This window comes from Oculina patagonica, chromosome 7 (genome assembly GCF_052425735.1).
Source record: "Oculina patagonica isolate OP01 chromosome 7, crgOcupat, whole genome shotgun sequence".
Classification (NCBI taxonomy): domain Eukaryota; kingdom Metazoa; phylum Cnidaria; class Anthozoa; order Scleractinia; family Oculinidae; genus Oculina; species Oculina patagonica.
Window position 1 is genome coordinate 11,346,800 of NC_135764.1, and position 21,430 is coordinate 11,368,229.

At 37.6% G+C, this 21,430-nt stretch overlaps 1 long non-coding RNA gene across 1 annotated transcript; it reads left to right on the forward strand.

Annotated features, from left to right (window-relative positions):
• Positions 1 to 8,529: 8,529 nt before the first annotated feature.
• On the forward strand, positions 8,530 to 18,532 carry LOC144660330 (uncharacterized). Its single transcript, XR_013572077.1, has 2 exons — positions 8,530 to 9,193; positions 18,316 to 18,532. It is a non-coding gene; the product is annotated as an uncharacterized LOC144660330 (long non-coding RNA).
• The last annotated feature ends 2,898 nt before the right edge of the window (positions 18,533 to 21,430 follow it).

Below are 21,430 nucleotides of genomic sequence, written 5' to 3' on the forward strand. Positions count from 1 at the left end.
TACAAGAGACGGGTATAGTTTGAGCTAGATCACATAAGCATTAACTTTCATTTAATTAATTTAGGTTTAAGCCCACAGTAACAACTTCCAAGTAAAAATTTAATGAATAATAGCCTACATGATTACTATAGTATTTCCTAGACTTTTAAGTTAAAACACTTTCTTTAATATTGTTAATTTAATATTGGTTTTAAGTTATAAAATGACAGTTGACCTTACCCTACTAGCCTTCAGAACAAGCGCTTGCTGTTGGGCACTTTTAAAAAAGCTCAATAATACCGCAGGCTAATCAAAGTTTTGCGGTTTCGCGACGTCTCGGGTTTCAAGTTACAAGCAAATAAGTAAAATTTTATCACAAGTATTAAATGCGCCTTCAAAGGCAGAGTATTAGTTTTTATTGACTGTTCTACTAACTATGCTTTAACTTAACACGCATTCTACAACCCAAGATTTCACTTGTTTTGATTTTAATGAGCACAGGCGATGGAAAAATCACACGCAAAATTTAACTCATGTCTGCTGAAAATTTTGTGACACACTGGACAAATTCTGGATTTTCTGGGCTTGGACCAAGGCCCACCAACAAGAGAGGCACAACTGTAAAGGGTCATTCTATTTTTAAATTTCAGCCGAATAATTTCGTGCTTTGTGTTAAATGTCCTGGCGCCGGGTCCTGTAGCTGTGTACATGTTCGGTCTCTTTAATCTAATTTTGTGATGTACATCTGAATGAATGAATGGATTTTGCAGGATCGAAACCTTTTATATACACGTAGTTGTTTTAAAACAAGATGAGAAACTTTTCGTATTTTATTTCCATTAATGACAACTGAACGGATCTAACAGCGATATATGTCCATCATAGTTTTAATAATTATTTACGTTTATGTTTGTAAAAAGTAAACTTCCAAATTAATAATAACTACACGATTTATATTTTTGACGTAAGTTATGCGAGTAAATAAAATATACAAATCATTCCTAATCATTCCTAAGTGAATGATATTATTATCTTAATCTTTAATCTTAAATTTGAAATGTAAGAGTCCTAACAAACAAATCTTTCCTCCGATCTTTTTAATTCAATTATTGACAAGAAAATTCATACCGTGACGCAGGTCACGCAATGAGCTCAGTCGATAATTTTACTGTTTTTTCTTCTTTCTTCGCGTCTACATAACCTGTTGATAGGCATAAGACGTCAACAAAATCAAATAAAGTTTAAACTTGCTTTCTTTGTGCAAATCATAGCTCCCAATTTAAATTTAGCGGACCAGATCACTTAGCGGAGAACGAATTCAAAAATTAGCTTTATGCAAATTAGACACGAGGAGGTCGTAAACTTTCGTTTCTCATTTGTGTGAATCTTGAGTACCCAGATTTTTTATTTAATATTATAACAGAACAGACATCGAGCTTTTGCACAGTGTTTAGTTTGACTCGATATCGGACATATCAAGGTGCTTTTTCGGCCTCCAAAGTTTCTCAATTTTTGCCCTTTCCCGAAGTGCTTGATAAAGCAATATTTTAAAAGGCGAAGAAAACCTCAAAATAGCCGGAAAAAATTGAAAGTTTACGTTGCCTGGTAGAAGAATGGTCAAGCTATTATTTTAAGTTTATTTCGATTCAAAGCATTGAAAATTGCTCTTATAGGAATATCGAGAACTTTGCCATTTTTACGCATATTTTTTGCATATTTAATGAGCTAAAACCGTTATTTTCGTTTTTTCTTAATTTCTCGAAAACCATAAATTCCTAGAAGATGAGAATAATATTTTCGAACATAGTTCCCCAAAGGTGTTATTCAGGCAAAGTTTCAAGATTTTCGATTTCCCCAGCCTGTCCAACGATTCTTCATATTCTCAGTCGGAGCCTCTTAATGTCGTGTTGACCAGTGGTGAATTGGAATAAATATAACTTAAAGGACTCAGAGTTATAAAAATATAGGTTTTTTTTTTTCAAATCTAGGGTGACACAATCAACGAAATTATCATGCAAAAATTTCCATGAAAGATTACCGAAGGGCCCTTTAAAAGAAATTAAACCGTCAGACAGAAACTATTTTGATTGGCCACTTTTTCAAAACGCAAAATCAATTAAAGAATTTGAATTGCTAATATTTCTACTTAAAGGGACACTGTCACCAGTTTTACTTCAAGAACTCAAGAGCCTTAAGACATATGGAAACTACCAATAGTGGTCCAGTTTTGTTTAAAATCACCATGCAAATGTACTGAAGCGACAAACAAGTGATATTTTTGTGATGCTATCAGGAACTTTAGATCTCAACTTGAAAAAGTCAGGCTGATTTTGTCAAGTTTTGTCCTTGTGGACTGGATAACCACCCAAAAACTATGTTGGCTCCCGTCTTCCTTTGACAACAATTTACTTTATACCTCCATTTTGATGTACAAGGTGCATGTCATGTACGAGAAGACCTATTCAGCAATTTTAGTACTTTTTACCGTAAAGCATCAAAATCCCCGTGACGGTGTCCCTTTAAGAGTCTTACTACATATGAGTTCTAGTTTTGGGTACTTATGAAAGAAAAATCAGATGCAGTGCGGATGCACGTTTCCTTTTCGTAAACGGTCGATGCTGCGGCATTTTAGTGACACTTTAGAAATGCACATTACCATACATAAACAACGAACCAATTCCTACATGATAACCCGCAGCGGTTTAACGATTCATCAGTCAGAAATCACCAAGAATTGCCTTGCTAATATTTCTGGGTAAAAGCCACATTTCAGAAGGCTTGTTTTTCAAAACCACCGTGAAGCCTTTTCATTGTCGCTGGGGTAGGGTGGAGTGGGGGTGGGGGTAGGGAGGTGAAAAGACAGTTGCGTACTTGAACCATGTAATACAATGTAGCTAAGGTGTAGTTTGTTGATCTTTAGTGCCTGAGCTGAGTTAACTGACCTTTTCGAAGTCAAACTAAGAAGATCAACATAATAAAAAACAAAGTTACTGGTAAAAATAATAAAAAAACGAGCTTTCGGCGGCGCCTCAACCCGACGGAAAAAAAAAAAAAAAAAAAAAAAAAAAAAAAAAAAAAAAAAAGAGGAAAAAAAAAAAAAAAAAAAAAAAAAAACGAAGATCAACATGTCATCATGTACCGCCTTGATTCCTGGAATACTTGTTGTTGTGCCTTGTTATCAATGGAAAGCCAGCACAGAGGCGCTTAATTGAGATGAACGGCATAATGAAGCTGGGCCAAGAGTTTTAATGTCGTGTTGACCAGTGGTGATTTGGAATAAATAAAACTTAAAGGACTTAGAGTTATCATGAAAAATAAAGTTTTTTTCTCTTTTCAAATCTACTGTGACACAATCAACGAAATTATCATGCATTAATTTCCATGAAAGATTACCGAAGGGCCCTTTAAAAGAAACCGTCAGTCAAGAACTATTTTGATTGGCTACTTTTTCAAAACGCAACCTCAATTAAAGAATTTGAATTGCTTATATTTCTACTAAGACTGGTAAGGTAGTGTATGGAATGGTGATTTCACGACTATACCGCCACGTAATTTATTTCAAGCATACCAAGATATATCTATCAAAAGTACAGAACCCCGGTAACTCGACCTTTGAAGATAAACGAAAATAAATTCGAGTTAGCGGGGTTTCGAGTTATCGGAGTCGATTGAATAAGACTGAAAGGTGGGTTCAAATCCAAGGGAAATGGAAGTTTGTTCGAGTTAGCGGGGTTGTTCGAGTTATCCGAGTTCGAGTTACCGATAACACGATATTAGAAAGCAGGCAGCAATCGGGCACCGTATATCTTTTCCTTAGCAGAGAAAGAGTTTTTGTTTGTAGATCTGAACGGCAAACACTGTCGTTTTCTTACCATATTCTACGACCAGCATTAAGACAAAAAAAGGCGCTCAGAGATGAAAGGCAAAATAAAGCTGGGCCAAGGGATTTAATTTCGTGTTGACCAGTTGTAATTTGGAATAAATATAGCTTGAAATCAGATTCAACTAAGTAGAGATCAAGTTATAAAATATGGGTTTGTCTCTTTTCACAGGTGACACAATCAACGAAATTATCATGCAAAAATTCATATCAAAGATTACCGTAGGCGGTAAAAAAAAACCCGGTCATTTAGAAACAATTCGGTTGGCCACTTGAACACACAACCTCAATTACGGAATTTAAATTGCTAATATTTCTACTTTTTTTATTGATAAAAACAACACAAAAGAACATAACATACAAACTGATAATAGGATTACTTACACCAATAAAATAAGGTTTTACGCTTACACAATAATGCTTTACGTTGAAGAAAACACTACACATAACATCATGATTGATTGTGCAAAAAATAAAAAACTATTTGATAGATATACACTACATTTACAAATTACGATATTACTCACTAACAATACACTACCAGGATAATGATAACAAAAACCGGCGTCTTATAAATTTAGTTATTTTTTCAGGGTTCGATGGCGGGGTTCAAAAATTGTTGTCTGGACATTGCAAATGACAAACACCAAGCCGTCCTTTCGAGAAACATTGAGACAAAAAAGATAAACACAGGTGACAGCATAATAAAAATTTTAATCAACCAGCCTTCGGCGCTAGGATGTCTTGTATGCAAAGTTTTGGCCAACCACAGCGGGCTATCATAAGTAAACAGGTTTCCAAAGACAACCAATCTAAACAGAAAAAATGCAACTATCACTGATCAGAGTTAATAGAGGGAGACTGGTTATGAAAATCGGCACACTTCAAAAGATTAAAACAATAGGAGCGCTCTGAGGTTGAAGGTACCCGTCACGTGATCGCGAAGGTGCACACATTCAAACCAATATGGCGGATGAATTGGAAGAACTCTTCCTATGGGAAGATGATTTGGACGTTATTCTAGACATTTTAGAAGGTGATGAAGCAGTGGAGCAGCAGTTTGTAGCAACAGCTAATAATGTAAGTTCTAACTGTGATAATTTACGATTCTAATTTCTTGCCACCGACCTAAACGTTCGCTTGTTACCGAGAACTTCGAGTTCGCAGCACTCGAGTCAAAAACACAAAGCAAACGGTAAAATTTAGCTTCAATTCGCATCTCTTATCCTTTACATATACCTCAGAAAACAGATCAGTGTTTCTTTAGATGCTAAGAACGTGTTTTTAACTGAATAGCTCTTGTAAGATGAAAAACTACCTTGAATATCTTGTTGGAAACCGCCATGAATTCATAGTTTCAAATCGAATTTTAGCTGGTTTTAGTCATATGTTGTTGCGTGAATCATCATTGTTTTTATTCTGTTGTAGGTCCAGCAACAAGAAATCATCTGCAAAGACTGTGGGAAAAATATAAAACCAAAGGAGGTTATGAACGACACAGAATTTCGAAACACAGCAGTCTTCACGAAGGATCTAGTCAGCCTTTGAGTGCCAGCATTCTTGCTGAAGTAGTGGCTTCTGCGATCAGGAAAATAAATGCAGCTGAAGTGTTTACAAAGAGCTTGAGGAGTGAACTAAGGAACTATTCCTTTCAACAGCCAGAGGAAGGAAGTCTTGAATTCGCTACCATAAAATCGATCTATGATGGGTTCTTAAAGAAGGGAGACCTGGAGAAATTTTATCAGAAATATTATTCTACAGTTCCTGTGAAGTCAACACAGTTTTTCAGCGGATTATCAAGGAATGCTGCCACACTGTTGTCAACAAAAGTTGCAGATTGTCTAATTGCACACAGTAAACAAAACAAAAACTCTGGTGACAATAGCCCCACCACTACAGTACTATCTGAGAGGGAAAAGGCTGGCTTACAATACCTAGGAGGTTATGTCTTCCATAATTTGTACAAAAAACATGCAAGAATCAACACAGTGGAGAGCCAGCAAGCTATGGCAATACTTAAAGCTGGCAAACTTGATGGTAACAATGACTCAAGACAAAAGCTGATTTCAAGTTTGAACCGTGGCGGGCTATGGTCACTTACAGAACCAGCACAGAAAATATTTTTGAGCGCAGAACATTACTTCCGCCAGCTTTCTCCAAAAGTGGCTTCTCGAGGAATTGACATAGTCACAATAACTCTTAAGGCTACTAGTGACAATGATGTTCTTTCTCACTATGGATTGATTGTAACTGATGCAGAAATCAAGCCAGCTGGTCATGTGATCAAGGATGTATTGTATGGCATTATGACTCTATATGTACGGGTTCGATCATGCTCCTTTGCAAAGGATGTGATTGAAAATTACAAGATCAGAATTAAGCAAACAAAGGGGAAGTCTCTTCGCAAGGACATTAGTCGGAGTTGCCAAGAAAATGAACAAGGGAGGCAAAATTAACACTCTCCATTTATATTTATTTTGCTTTCGTGAACATCACACAGCAATTAAGTTATTTACGACATTTTTTTCAACTTGGTTTCAAATGTTTAGTTCCAAACAATGTGCTACATTGACAATACTAAAGGCATACACTGTATGTAGAACTTGTAAAGAAGATCATAGCGGATTTTTACTCCGATAGTATCAACATGGCGAACGGTAGGGGCGAAAAAGGCTCTGCGACTAAACGCGGATTTGATAATGTCACCGCAACTCCTAGAAAGTCCACCCATAGTCCACTTAAGAAACAGGGTAGAAAGGCACCTGAAGAAGAAGAAGAAATAGTTCCAATAACTATTCCAGCTGATATTAAATCGGAAATCATGATCTCCATCAACGCCGCACTGGATTCTAAACTAGATGAGATGACGGCGCGACTTGAAGCAGCTATGACCACAAAGTTGACTGAATTGGAAACAAAGTTTCAAAAAATTCTGGAAGGAGAAATTCAAAAAATGAAAGATGAATTCAACGAAAGCATTGGCCATGTAGAGCACGTTCTCAAGCAAGACATTGACGACACGTGGGAATACGCAGTGCGTAACGAACAGTACTCTAGAAAAAACAACCTGTCACAGCTAAAACGTAAAAACAGCTGATCCTGTTCCCATTCCTAATGTTAGCATGAATCGAACTTTGGTTAAGAGATAACCATATCTTGGACAACTATAAACTGACAATGGAATACTTGCAAACGATCGCAAAGAAAAGTAAAATGATGCCTGATAAATCTTTGCAACCATTTCGAGCCCAAAGCCCTGACCAAACGTTAACGCAAGTGGATGCTAGTAATAGCAAGTTGAAATTACCTATACAGGCGGATTAGTGGAAAACGCGGGGCCGAGGTCACGGGGTCTGTGAAAAACGCGGGCTGTTGGGGTACGGGGTCCCAGGTTCTGTTGAAAACGCGGGCTTCGGAGTTCTGTGGGGAACGCGGAGTCCGGGGTTTGGAAAACCGAAAAAATAATGAAAAAATATCTTTCTGGCTAAAAAGACAAGTTTAATATTTGTCTTTTAAAATGCATCACCAACTAACTCTTGATCTTCGTGAAACGTGCTTCTTTGTATCAAAAGCTTATAACTAAATGTAAACATTTCGTGAAGGAAAGATACTCAAGCGGGTGCTCCGGTACCCCGCGTTTTCTACAAACCCCGGGACCACCCCGGGACCCCGTACCCAGGGACTCCGGCCGTGCGTTTTCCACAACTGATCCCGTACAGACTTAACGTTGGTGGCCAAACGGACTCGCATGTTTACTTGCAAGGGCAAGCAAATTGTCAGAAAATCCATTTCAATGCTACTGCATGCGCTGCAATTCATTACTTGAATCAAACAGCAAGACTTGCGTTGGGTGGCCAAACGGTGAAAAACTTGCGTTACACATTTACGTGCAAATTTGATCCCGATCAAAGTGAACGCAAGTCATTGCAATTCAACGCAAGTGACCGCAAGTCCTGGCGGAACGGAGACTTCAAGTTGAAGCAAATTAAAAACTTATGTCCACTTGCGTTGTCGACTCAATCTTTGTGATTTATAATTTTTAGGGGAAAATACCGTCTTCAGTTTTCCTTATATCACTCACTTTGTCGGTTATGACCGATAAATCTACCTGGGAAGGTTTCTCTTTTTAAGTGTGTATGGGAAAAATCCAATATTGTATTTATGTATCGCAATAGAAAAAATCTGCAAGTAAGAACCTAATTTTTAAGAACCTGTTAGGCTAAAATTTGCCAGTTAGACACCCTCTATATAAGAACCACTTTAGCCTATAATTTAAAATCAGGTTCTTATTTTCTAATTTCGATTAAAATGTTTACTTTTAGGGAATAAGATAAGTCGACTTTCTGGATCGTCTTTGCAGACACCTAGGAGCCTTGTCACCTCAATTGCAATGTGAATGCCAATGTTGAAAATCATAAAATATTGTAATAGATACAATCACGTAAATATAAATAAAATGGTATGCAAGTTTCATAAAAGAAAAAGGCTGGATACTAGTAAAAATTCGATTAGCAACAATGTCAATTTTTTCTTCAGAAAATAGGAAAGCCTATTAAGAACCTTTATGTAAAAACTTGTTTAATAGGCTAACTTGAGAAAAGGCAGGTTCCTACTCGCGGGTTTTTACTCAATTTTTTAATCAACAGAAACGCCGGGGAGACTGTGCCCCAATGTTCGGCGCTAGGATTTCTGGTGAAGTTTGGCTAACCTCCAGGGGATATCACAAGTAAACGGTTTCACAAGGCAACCAAACTTAACAGCAAAAATGCAAATATCACTGACGAATAATCCATTGTAGTGATCGTTCAGCTTTCATAGCTTGTTGATCTTCAGTCACTGCACGAGTTAACTGTCGTTTAATTCGCAGTCTACTGAGCCAACCGAAGATGAACAAGTCATCACTTGTCGCCTTGAGTCTCGGAATACTTGTTGTCAGTTCTTATTTGTGCCCTGTTATCCATGGGAAGCCAGCGCAGCCTGTGCCGAACAACTGTTGTCGACTGAATTTGGCATGTTGCGAAGCACCCAGAGAGCAAGCCGTAGAACTGAAATCGACAATTCTTGAAGAACTCCATGATGCGGGAACTGAAGTAGAACATCCAAAAGCTTTACATATGGAAGAATACTACACCAGAGATTAATTCTGACCTTCCAATCCTTCGAAATATACGGAAATGTAATAAGCCGCAGGAGAGGGAACCTGCAATATCGCAATTAACTACGTTTTAAGGAATAAAAACTGTGGAGAGCCCGCGATGTAAAACTGTTCAGTTATAGACTGTGGACAACATTTAGTGTGTTTTAGTTGTTAGCGACCAGATTAATAATATTTCAGTTTAATTGAAGCCTCAGTTAACGATAAGCAATAGAACCAAGTATCATCGACAATGTACTTTTCCGCACATTAACATTACAAAATATCCTTAAAGTCATTAAGTGGCCGAATATTATAGGGCCTTGCTACAACATGTAATAGCAGACATACATTGAGAGGAACTGTAGAATACGCCGCGAATTTTGCATCAGCTGTGTAGTTACGTTGTATACGCGATTCGTGGTAGAAATGAATCGATGGAGATATGTATATTAAGGGTGCTGATATAATAAATTTAACACTGGGAAGGAAGTATGGAATGGTGATTTCACGACTTTACCGCCACGTTATTTAAATCAAGCATGCCAGGATATATCTATCAAAAGTAAGCTACACGATGTTAGCACGTACGCAGCAATCGGGAAACGTATATCTTTTCCGCTTTCCGCGGTTCAGAAATATTTTTTGGTTGTAGATACGAACGGCAAACACGTCATTTTCTTAGTGAAGTCTCAACATATTCTACGAACAACATTAAGACAAAAATGACGCGGGGTGTCACGGGGTGACAGAAATTATCACGCGAAAATTTATATGAAAGATATAATCGTAGGGCCCGGTAAAAGAAACCGTCAGTCGGAAGGAATTTTGGTTGGCCACTTTTTCGAACACAAAATCAACTTGGAGAAGGAATTTGAATTGCTAATGTTTTACTTAAAAGTGATTTCCACAGTTACATGTAAAAATGCTCGAGGGAATGAAATACTGAAGCAGGAACATCAAACTAGAATCTAGCGCTCCCTCTCTGTCGAGTATGGCTCATAAACATTTCTGGAAATAGCTCTGCAAGTTCAGATATGTCCAGGATTGAACGCTACTAAGATTCACGTTACTCATGACAGGCATCACAAAGTGTCCTCACTTATAATAGTTCACCAAAGCCCACCAAAATTTGTCAAATATGAAGTAATATGGAAATGTCAAATACTATGAACACAGTCAAACATGAAATACTCATTAAACAATACTTGCGTTCAATCCTGGACATAAGTGTATCATTAGTAAAAGGTTTTTAAAGACAACCATTCTAAACATTAAAAATGCAAGTATCACGTGAAATCCAATGAAGTAATGATTGAGGCACTGTTTACACGGACACGGTTTCATTTGTAACCGCATCGAAAGCGATGCGGTTACGCCTTTCGTTTACACGGCACCGATCGAAACGATACGACCGATCGATCAAAACGATACGGTTTCGTTGTCGTGTAAACGGTCAGAAACGGCGAAACCGCATCGATTTGAAAACGGCCATGTATTTTGGCACGAACTGGCTGGCTTGCGAAGGGTAAACATGGTGAAACAAGCATAGAGATCAGCGCTTGCTTATACAATCAGTTGTATGAGGAATTAAGTCCAGAATAGAAATACAAACTCGGAGGAGGAAGAGGCCTTCTTAAACGTTAAAAATATCATCGCGGCAACAATGTTGACAGATGGTTTTCCATTATAAACACAAATAGTGACACAGTTTTGAAAACAGCAAGTTGTGGATAGGGTAGCGAATTTCGGTGTTTGGCCTAGTAAAGGGTTTCGAAATCATTTGAACATGGTCTGGTATAGGGAAAGGGTTTCAGAGTCCCAGCGGCACACCCCCACCCAAAAATATATAGAGTACCCCCCCCCCTTCCCGGGATCAAAACAGTGCACTGTGATCTTTCTCAGTATAAGAACCTTTCTTTATAAGAACGTCGAGGCTGGAAAAGGCCAAAATTTAAGAAAGTCCTAAGAACGTGCCCAAGGCTAAAATTTGGTGAAGAACGAGTTTTATTTTTTCCCATTTGTTACTAACTAAATGAATAATTCTTTATTCAATCCTGACCTGTAACCAACATTGTCATCACTTATTGGTGAGGTGAGCATGTACATATCGGTTAGGAATGAATTACAGCAATACCACTTTGTTTTTAAAATTTTGAAAAAATAAGAACATTTTTAAAACATTTAGGCTAAAATCTTCGAAGAAGATGAGAACTTTCAGCATTGGCAGAAAATAAGAGGTTCTAATATATATAAAGAAGTGTGTCACGTGGCACTTATCTCGATACTTTTGTACAATATTGCATCAATAGCGATACAAGTTGATAAATCCAGAGATAAACACTCAGTCCTTTTCGTAGCGTGCGTGCGACACGCACGTTTTTATCTATTTATTTTTGTCCACAGATTAAACTAGCCTTGAACTTAGAAGTGGTTGCATGAGCAAAAATCGCGAGGTCCCTGGTGGTTTTGTATCTGATATGACACTACCATACTTCAACGGAGTTAATTTATTTTAACTCATAATTTCAGCGCATGACAATGTTCGTAATCTGAGCTAACAGATTTTTACATCTAAAATCTTGTATATCATCACGGAAAGGTTGGCAGGGAATTTGGGTGTGTCCAAACAAACAGCTAACTGTGAACGAAAACGTTATTCCATCACGTATTTTCACACGCATCGCAATATCACAAGTTATTTGCAGACGTCCTTTACAATGGAATCTTACCGTTAATTTCGTTGGACGTCTTGCCAAGTTCTTATATTGACAAGTTATTACTAAATGCTGATAAAAATTAAATGGATCATGATAACAGGTCATTTACAAAGACATAACTGAGGAATATAGACGATCCGTTATCAATCAAGAAAAGAAAGTATGATACTCATTAGGGGCATTTGGAATACAAGTCAATCCTTGTAGATTTTACAACCTTGTATTGTATTGAAAGTGTTTCATTCCGTTCTGTTAATAAATTAATCAATAATTTCTTTTAAAACAGATATTGATATAGATGGTCTGGTCCGATTCGAAAGTCGTTTGTTTGATTTTAGTGGTGACAGTTTCCGTTTGTTTTGTATAATGTTTTTAATAAAAGACTTTGTAAGGTTCAAATTGCGTGCAGTAGTATATTGAAAGATAAACATGTAAAGATACTTGCGATAAGGGGTTCCGATCTGACTTCTTGAGGGCTGGAACGTGACATTTTAGAAGCAGCCTTTTAGTCTAATTTCATTCGCATACTCGCTTGATGATAGAAATCTTGATAACTTTGATAAAACACTTAAATTCTCCAGAGCCATTACTAGATTTTTAAAAGTGTCGGAAAACGACTCAGTTATCAGGTATATAAAGGAACAGTTGAAATATTACAAACTACCATTCCAATGCGACAGTGTTGAAAGATAGATTTGAGGCTCTCCAAGGAAGCAAAAATTCAGAGTAAGTAAACCAGTGTCTCTACATACTACTTTTTATGTAACGGCGTAATAGTAGATGTCATTTCATAGTTAGTTTTTTGCAATCTGCTAAAAAGCAAATGTGTGCATTGTTTTAAAATGCCTTATATTCGAGCGCTTCGCCGAATTCGTGTTCCATTTAAAAACTGTTTTGCTTCAGATTTAAAAGTTTTGTATGGCGTGTTAAGGCTGAGCGAAAACGTTTGCGACTCGTGCCTTTAAATTTCGTGCCTTTAAATTTTACCGCGCTCTTTTTGGAACTCTGGTATTCAACAGTTAAACTTTAAATGGCGACATCCTTTTGCATTTTTTGCATACAGTGTTCTGGCGTACAATACACTTTAAATGTTAAAGCGGCAACGGTAACAAAGTAAATTATAAATTAGGGGGCATTGTATAATCAATTAACAGAACTAATTATATCAGCCGATAGAAACTTCGAGCTTGCCGTCTTATTGTTAAGTAGTGATCGTTCAGCTTTCATAACTTGTTGATCTTCAGTCCCTGAGTTTACTGACGTTTAATTCGCAGTCTAGCCAACCGAAGATGAACAAGTCATCATTTGTCGCCTTGAGTCTTGGAATACTTGTTGTCAGTTGTTATTTGTGCCCTCTTATCAATGGAAAGCCAGCTCAGCCTGTGCCGAAGGGTTGCCCGTGCCTGCGCATTTGCGGTTCATGCTACTGTTGTTATGCACGCCGAGATCAAGCCGTTGAACTGAAATCGACAATTCTTGATGAACTCGATGATGTGGGAACTGAAGTAGAACATCCAAAAGCTCTACCTATAGAAGAAGACTTCACCAGAGATCCTTCAAAATATACGGAAATTAAATAATCCGCTGGAGAAGGAACCTGCAATATCGCAATTAACTACTTTTTAAGGAATAAAAACTGTGGAAAGCACGCGATGTAAAACTATTTGTGTTATAGACTGTGGACAATATTTAGTTGTTAGCGACCAGATGAATAATATCTCAGTTTGATTGAAACTTCAGTTAACAAGAAGCAAATAGAAGCGAGTATCGACAATGTACTTTTCCGCACATTATCACTACAAAAGATCCTTTACGGTCGGCATTAAGTAGCCGAACTCAGTAACATGGCCTTACTACGACATCTAATAGCATATAGACATCAGTGTTCTCCCTAGGATTTTGGGAAGGCCAGGTGGTATTCTGACTCTGATTTTTAAATGCCGTTAAAACCTGATTTGCGGAACTTGTTCCCCCCACGTTACTATCACTTTTCTGTCTTTTTTTCCAGAGTAAAATTTACTAATTTTAGTTTCTTTTCTGAGCAACCCAAATCGGCTGAGTTCCCAATTCTTTATACGAACACAAGAACTTCATTTAGTATTCCATGTACGACACCTTGAAGTGCTGTTGTGTTTCTGTAGCAATTCGATAAAGCTAAGGTAGCTGCTGCTCAACAAAACGAATGCATCACACTCACAGATTTAAACACATTAATGCAAGGGTAAATGACTTTTATAAAGATATTAAAGGTGCGAAAACACAGTGAAAATGTGATTTCGTCTTTGCTTATGGAAAGGAATTCTCGTTCCAGATCTCAAACAGTAGGGTTGTGTTACATCTTCAATTTTTAAGCCAGGCGGCAACGATTTTCCTGTGAATCAAGCTAGGCGGCCCGCCTGGCCTTAGATACCTAGGGAGAACACTGGACATTGAGAGGAACTGTAGAATACGCCGCGAATTTTGCATCAGCTGTGTAGTTACGCTGTATACGCGTTTCGTGGGAGCACGAGCTATAGGATAAGTGGAGTTTTTCTAAGTTAAAAGCTAATATCTTACCACAAAAGTCTTTTCTTTACTACTCTGTTTACTTCTTTCGTTGTTCGATCACAATACATCGGTAACCAGGCTTTTATTCAACCGAGAAGACCTGGATGCTAAACTAATTTGCATTTGGAGTGCCCCTGGCCACTTCCCGAAAAAAAAGAACCATTTCATGCCTTTGGGGGTAGGTATTCTTACATGTGGACCGCTAAGCTAATTTGCATTTGGGACTACTGTGTATAATACCATGGGTAGGAAGATAATCCCTTCTTTCGTGTGAAGCTCGTAAGATCCAAAGGTGACCATTTTCCTTATAAGGAATGTAAAGGTGGCCCACCTGGGGGTTATACAAAGGAAACCATTCATTCACACAGGGAGTGGGATGAGGTGAACGTGGGTTTACCCGAAGTCGTTGGAGTCTTGCTTAATTAAATGGTTGAATTTTGCGACTATGAATTGGAGTTAAGAACTATTAACATCACCTTTGAAGTAAATTGAAATAATACGGGCTCGCCCGCTCTTACTACTTTTCTTTATTTTACTGCCTGACGTTCTAATGTTGAGAGAAGTAGTGAGTGGATCGGAGAAAATAAAGTTTTATCGGCTACATTCCAGAAACAGTAGTGGATTCTCCGACGATAATAAATTGCACGCCGCATGTAAATAATTGTAATATATATACGTGTCGAAAACATTAAACAAGGAAGGATGGATGGATGGATGGATAATCTTTATTTAAAAACACGGTCAAATTCATCAGCTACAATACAACAATCTAATTATGAATATATATACAAGAAAGAGGAGAAATATAAAAATATATGTACAAAAATAAAAAGCTGCTTTCCACGAATGCCGTGCCCTAGAGTGTTCGTTCAATTAGTTTTTTAAATTGCCCAAGCGCTCTTACAAGCTTAAATTCTCTTACAAGCTTAAATTCGTCAAAAAACCTGCATAAAAACTAACTCACCCTATGCGGAAATTTTTCTTATTTATTTTATTTCAAAAACTCAGTCGTAAAAGCCGATTTTTCGAAGCTTAAATATTCACAACAACAATTAGTGAATAGATTTGAATATTCGTATTTGTAAGTTGTGATCACAAAACACACGCATAGAGTTCAACGCCTGTGTTTTCTCGTTCATGCTGCACCGGTTAAAAGTCACTCGTTGCTTGTTTAGGCAATTTAAGACAACTCCAGCTTACTCCATAGCGAAAGCCTTCAAAAATAACGACAACGACCACAAAACTATCCGAAATTTACATTTTTTCCCACCGTTGAAAATAAACCAAAATTCATTTCCGGTTGCCAAACCTTTCTTCGTCCATGTGGGGAAAGGCTCAAGTTTGTCACCTTTTTCATACCTCACTAGGGGATTGAGAGGCTCGTTGATCTTACGAGCTCAACACGAAATTAAAAAACAATACCCATTGTTTGTTCGGTTTAGTGATTGGCCAAAAACCAAAATCTCCTAGCAACAGTAAAAGTTTTTCCTACCCAGTGTTTTTATTATTCGCCGTAACACCAAATGCAAATTAGTTTAGCATCCAGGTCTTCCCGGTTGAATAAAAGCCTGGTTACCCATGTGTTGCGATCGAACAACCAAAGTAGTAAACAGAGTAGTAAAGAAGAGAATTTTGTGGTAAGATATTAGCTTTTAACTTAGAAAAACTCCACTTATCCTATAGCTCATGGTGGGAGAAATGAAACGACACAGATATGTATATTAAGGGTGCTGATATAATAAATTTAACACTGGGAAGATAGTATGGAATGGTGATTTCACGCATAAACCGCCACGTAATTTATTTCAAGCATGCCAGGATATATCTATCAAAAGTAAGTGCACGATGTTAGCAAGTTGGCAGCAATCGCAAGCCGTATATGTTTTCAGCAACATAGAAAGAGTTCTGTCTGTAGAACGACCGGCAAAAGCCTCCTTTTATTTAACAGCCTAAAGGTATTCTACGAACAGCATTGTCGTCTTAGCATTAAAACGTGAAGAGGCGCTTAAAGATAAACGGCATAATGAAGCTGGGCCAAGGGTTTTAATGTCGTGTTGACCAGTGGTGATTTGGAATAAATATAACTTAAAGCATAGACTTAGAGTTATAAAAATATAGGTTTCTCTTTTCAAATCTAGGGTGACACAATCAACGAAATTATCATGCAAAAATTTCCATGAAAGATTACCGAAGGGCCCTTTAAAAGAAACCGTCAGTCAGGAACTATTTCGATTGTCCACTTTTTCAAAACGCAATCTCAATTAAAGAATTTGAATTGCTTATATTTCTACTTAAGACTGGTAAGGTAGTGTATGGAATGGTGATTTCACGACTATACCGCCACGTAATTTATTTCAAGCATACCAAGATATATCTATCAAAAGTACAGAACCCCGGTAACTCGACCTCTGAAGATAAACGAAAATAAATTCGAGTTAGCGGGGTTTCGAGTTATCGGGGTCGATTGAATAAGACTGAAAGGTGGGATCAAGTCCAAGGGAAATGGAAGTTTGTTCGAGTTAGCGGGGTTGTTCGAGTTATCCGAGTTCGAGTTACCGATAACACGATATTAGAAAGCAGGCAGCAATCGGACACCGTATATCTTTTCCTTAGCAGAGAAAGAGTTTTTGTTTGTAGATCTGAATGGCAAACACTGTCGTTTTCTTACCATATTCTACGACCAGCATTAAGACAAAAAAAGGGCGCTCAGAGATGAAAGGCAAAATAAAGCTGGGCCAAGGGATTTAATTTCGTGTTGACCAGTTGTAATTTGGAATAAATATAGCTTGAAAATAGATTCAACTAAGGAGAGATCAAGTTATAAAATATGGGTTTGTCTCTTTTCACAGGTGACACAATCAACGAAATTATCATGCAAAAATTCATATCTAAGATTACCGTAGGCGGTAAAAGAAACGGTCATTTAGAAACAATTTGGTTGGCCACTTGAACACACAACCTCAATAACTTTATTACGGAATTTGAATTGCTAATATTTCTACGTTTTTATTGATAACAACACAAAAGGACATTACATACAAACTGATAATAGGATTACTTACACTAATAAAATGCAATTTTACGCTTACACAATAATGCTTTACGTTGAAGAAAACACTACACATAACATTGATTGTGCAAAAAATAAAAAACTATTTGAAAGATATACACTACATTTACAAATTACGATATTACTCACTAACAATACACTACCAGGAGAATGATAACAAAGATCGGCGTCTTATAAATTTAGTTATTTTTTCAGGGTTCGATGGCGGGGTTCAAAAATTGTTGTCTGGACATTACAAATGGCAAACACCAAGCCGTCCTTTCGAGAAACATTGAGACAAAAAAGATAAACACAGATGACAGCATAATAAAAATTTTAATCAACCAGCCTTCGGCGCTAGGATGTCTTGTATGCAAAGTTTTGGCCAACCACAGCGGGCTATCATAAGTAAACAGGTTTCCAAAGACAACCAATCTAAACAGCAAAAATGCAACTATCACTGACGAATTATATTTTGCAGTGATCGTTCAGCTTTCATAGCTTGTTGATCTTCAGCCGTGCCTGAGTTGGTCTGAGCAGTTAGTTTTCGCAGCCCTGCCAACGAAGATGAACAAGTCATCACTTCTCGCCTTGAGTCTTGCAATACTTGTTGTCAATTCTTATTTGTGCCCTGTGATCCAAGGAAAGCCAGCGCAGAGTGTGCCGAACGTCTGTTGTCGACTGCTTTTTCATGTTGTGAAGAACGTAGAGAGCTAGCCGTAGATGTGAAATCGACAATTCTTGCAATCGGCGAACTTCATGATCCGAGATCTGAAGTGGAACATCCTAAAGCTCGACTTAATGAAGAACAATACACCAGCGATTGATTCCGACCTTCAAACTCTTCAATATATACAGAAATTTAATTAGCTGCTGGAGTGGGAACCTAAAATATCGCAATTAAACTATGGGAATGAAACTGGTGAGAGCACGCGATGTGAAACTAGTTCAGTTATAGACTGAGGACAATATTTATTTGTCAGCAACCAGATGAAAAATATCTCAGTTTGATTGTAGCCTCAATTAACGATTAGCAACAGAAGCAAGTATCGACAATGTATTATTCCGCATATTATCACTACATGTAATAGCATATAGACATTGAGAGGAAGTGTAGAATACGCCGCGAAATTTGCATCAACTGTGTAGTTACGCTGTATACGCGTTTCGTGGGAGAAATGAAACGACACAGATATGTATATTAAAGGTCAAATGAACAGAAATTTCAAAATGCCAGTTTAACCAACCAAACACTAAAACTATCCATTATAAAGAAAAATTAAGAAAAATGTTTGCTTTCCGAGCCTTAAAGCGTGAAATACAGCAAAAAATTCGAAGATTTCCGAAGGCTTCACGAAAACGTTTTTGAATGACTGCGCACTGAAATGGAAGGAATGGGACGAGTTTGTGACGTCATAATTGGTGTTTTTGAAGACGACCGCAGACCGATTCCTTAGACCGTACCGACGGCAACGTCGAGAATCTCGCAGCTTTCCGGACGCATTCTGCTTATTTTTCGCTTTAAGAACTTGCTCCCGCTGAATATTCAAAGAAAGCGTTTAACCCCAAATAGAAAAACCAAAAATTAGCCGTCGTGGCTGACGTTGTCCAAAATACGCAGAATTTCGTCATTTGACGTTGTTGTTTGGCAGAGAACGGCTTTGAAGTGTACCACAATTCAAAACGCACGTGCATAGTTAATGCGCGTGCAGAACGGCTTCGAGTGTACCAAAATTCAAAACGCACGTGCATAGTTAACGCGCGTGCAGATAATTCTGCTCATTAACGTTAAATGCTAATGAGAAAGAAAAATAGAGATTCCTGATTTGTTTTCATACCAGCGTACATTCTACCTATGTCTCACATGATATGCAAAATGACAGCAAACAAAACTTTTAGCTATTTTTGTGCTTTAGCTATTCTATTTAAAAAAAATGAGCCTCTCTAAACAATAACCAACAATCAATCCACTGAAAAACGGCCGAACAGTACGAAATAACTGCTTGAAATGTCACTAAACACATTTATTTCGATTTTAAGGTGCCGTCTGCGGAATCGGTCTGCGGTCGTCTTCAAAAACACCAATTATGACGTCACAAGTTTTTATTTCCAACAATTTTCCGACAATTTTTCCGAGCACTCTACGATTATGACAGCCTACAAAAAGCATTTTTCAACTTGCAATATCTCTGCGATGTAATGACCGATTGCTTTGAAACTTTGGGATAAGTTTATTTGGCTCTTAATAAACACATGGGCAAAAAATAACAAAAAAAATCGAAATTTCTGTTCATTTGACCTTTAAGGGTGCTGATAATATAATAAATTTAATACTGGGAAGATAGTATGGAATGGTGATTTCACGACTATACAGCCACGTAATTTACATCAAGCATGGCAGGATATATCTAACAAAAGTAGCTACACGATATTAGCAAGTAGGCAGCAATCGCAAGCCGTATATGTTTTCAGCAACATAGAAAGAGTTCTGTCTGTAGATACGAAAAGCAAAAGCCTCCTTTTCTTTAACAGCCTCAAGGTATTCTACGAACAGCATTGTCGTCTTAGCATTAAAACGTGAAGAGGCGCTTAAAGATGAACGGCATAACGAAGCTGGGCCAAGGGTTTTAATGTCGTGTTAACCAGTGGTGATTTGGAATAAATAAAACTTTAAGGACTTGGAGTTATGAATATAGGTTTCTCTTTTCAAATCTAGGGTGACACAATCGACGAAATTATCATGCAAAAGTTTGCATGAAAGATTACCAAAGGGCCCTTTAAAAGAAACCGTCAGTCAGGAACCATTTGGATTGGCCACTCTTTCAAAACGCAAAATCAATTAAAGAATTTGAATTGCTAATATTTCTACTTAAAGGGACACTGTCACCAGTTTTACTTCAGAACTCAAGAGCCTTAAGACATATGGAAACTACCAATAGTGGTCCAGTTTTGTTAAAAATCACCATGCAAATGTACTGAAGCGACAAACAAGTGATATTTTTGTGATGCTATCAGGAACTTTAGATCTCAACTTGAAAAAGTCAGGCTGATTTTGTTAAGTTTTGTCCTTGAGGACTGGATAACCACCCAAAAACTATGTTGGCTCCCGTCTTCCTTTGACAACAATTTACTTTATACCTCCATTTTGATGTACAAGGTGCATGTCATGTACGAGAAGACCTATTCAGCAATTTTAGTACTTTTTACCGTAAAGCATCAAAATCCCCGTGACGGTGTCCCTTTAAGAGTCTTACTACATATGAGTTCTAGTTTTGGGTACTTATGAAAGAAAAATCAGATGCAGTGCGGATGCACGTTTCCTTTTCGTAAACGGTCGATGCTGCAGCATTTTAGCGACACTTTAGAAATGCACATTACCATACATAAACAACGAACCAATTCCTACATGATAACCCGCAGCGGTTTAACGATTCATCAGTCAGAAATCACCAAGAATTGCCTTGCTAATATTTCTGGGTAAAAGCCACATTTCAGAAGGCTTGTTTTTTAAAACCACCGTGAAGCCTTTTCATTGTCGCTGGGGTAGGGTGGAGTGGGGGTGGGGGTAGGGAGGTGAAAAGACAGTTGCGTACTTGAACCATGTAATACAATGTAGCTAAGGTGTAGTTTGTTGATCTTCAGTGCCTGAGCTGAGTTAACTAACCTTTTCGAAGTCAAACTAACGAAGATCAACATGTCATCATGTACCGCCTTGATTCCTGGAATACTTGTTGTTGTGCCTTGTTATCAATGGAAAGCCAGCACAGAGGCGCTTAATTGAGATGAACGGCATAATGAAGCTGGGCCAAGAGTTTTAATGTCGTGTTGACCAGTGGTGATTTGGAATAAATAAAACTTAAAGGACTTAGAGTTATCATGAAAAATAAAGTTTTTTTCTCTTTTCAAATCTACTGTGACACAATCAACGAAATTATCATGCAAAAATTTCCATGAAAGATTACCGAAGGGCCCTTTAAAAGAAACCGTCAGTCAAGAACTATTTTGATTGGCTACTTTTTCAAAACGCAACCTCAATTAAAGAATTTGAATTGCTTATATTTCTACTAAGACTGGTAAGGTAGTGTATGGAATGGTGATTTCACGACTATACCGCCACGTAA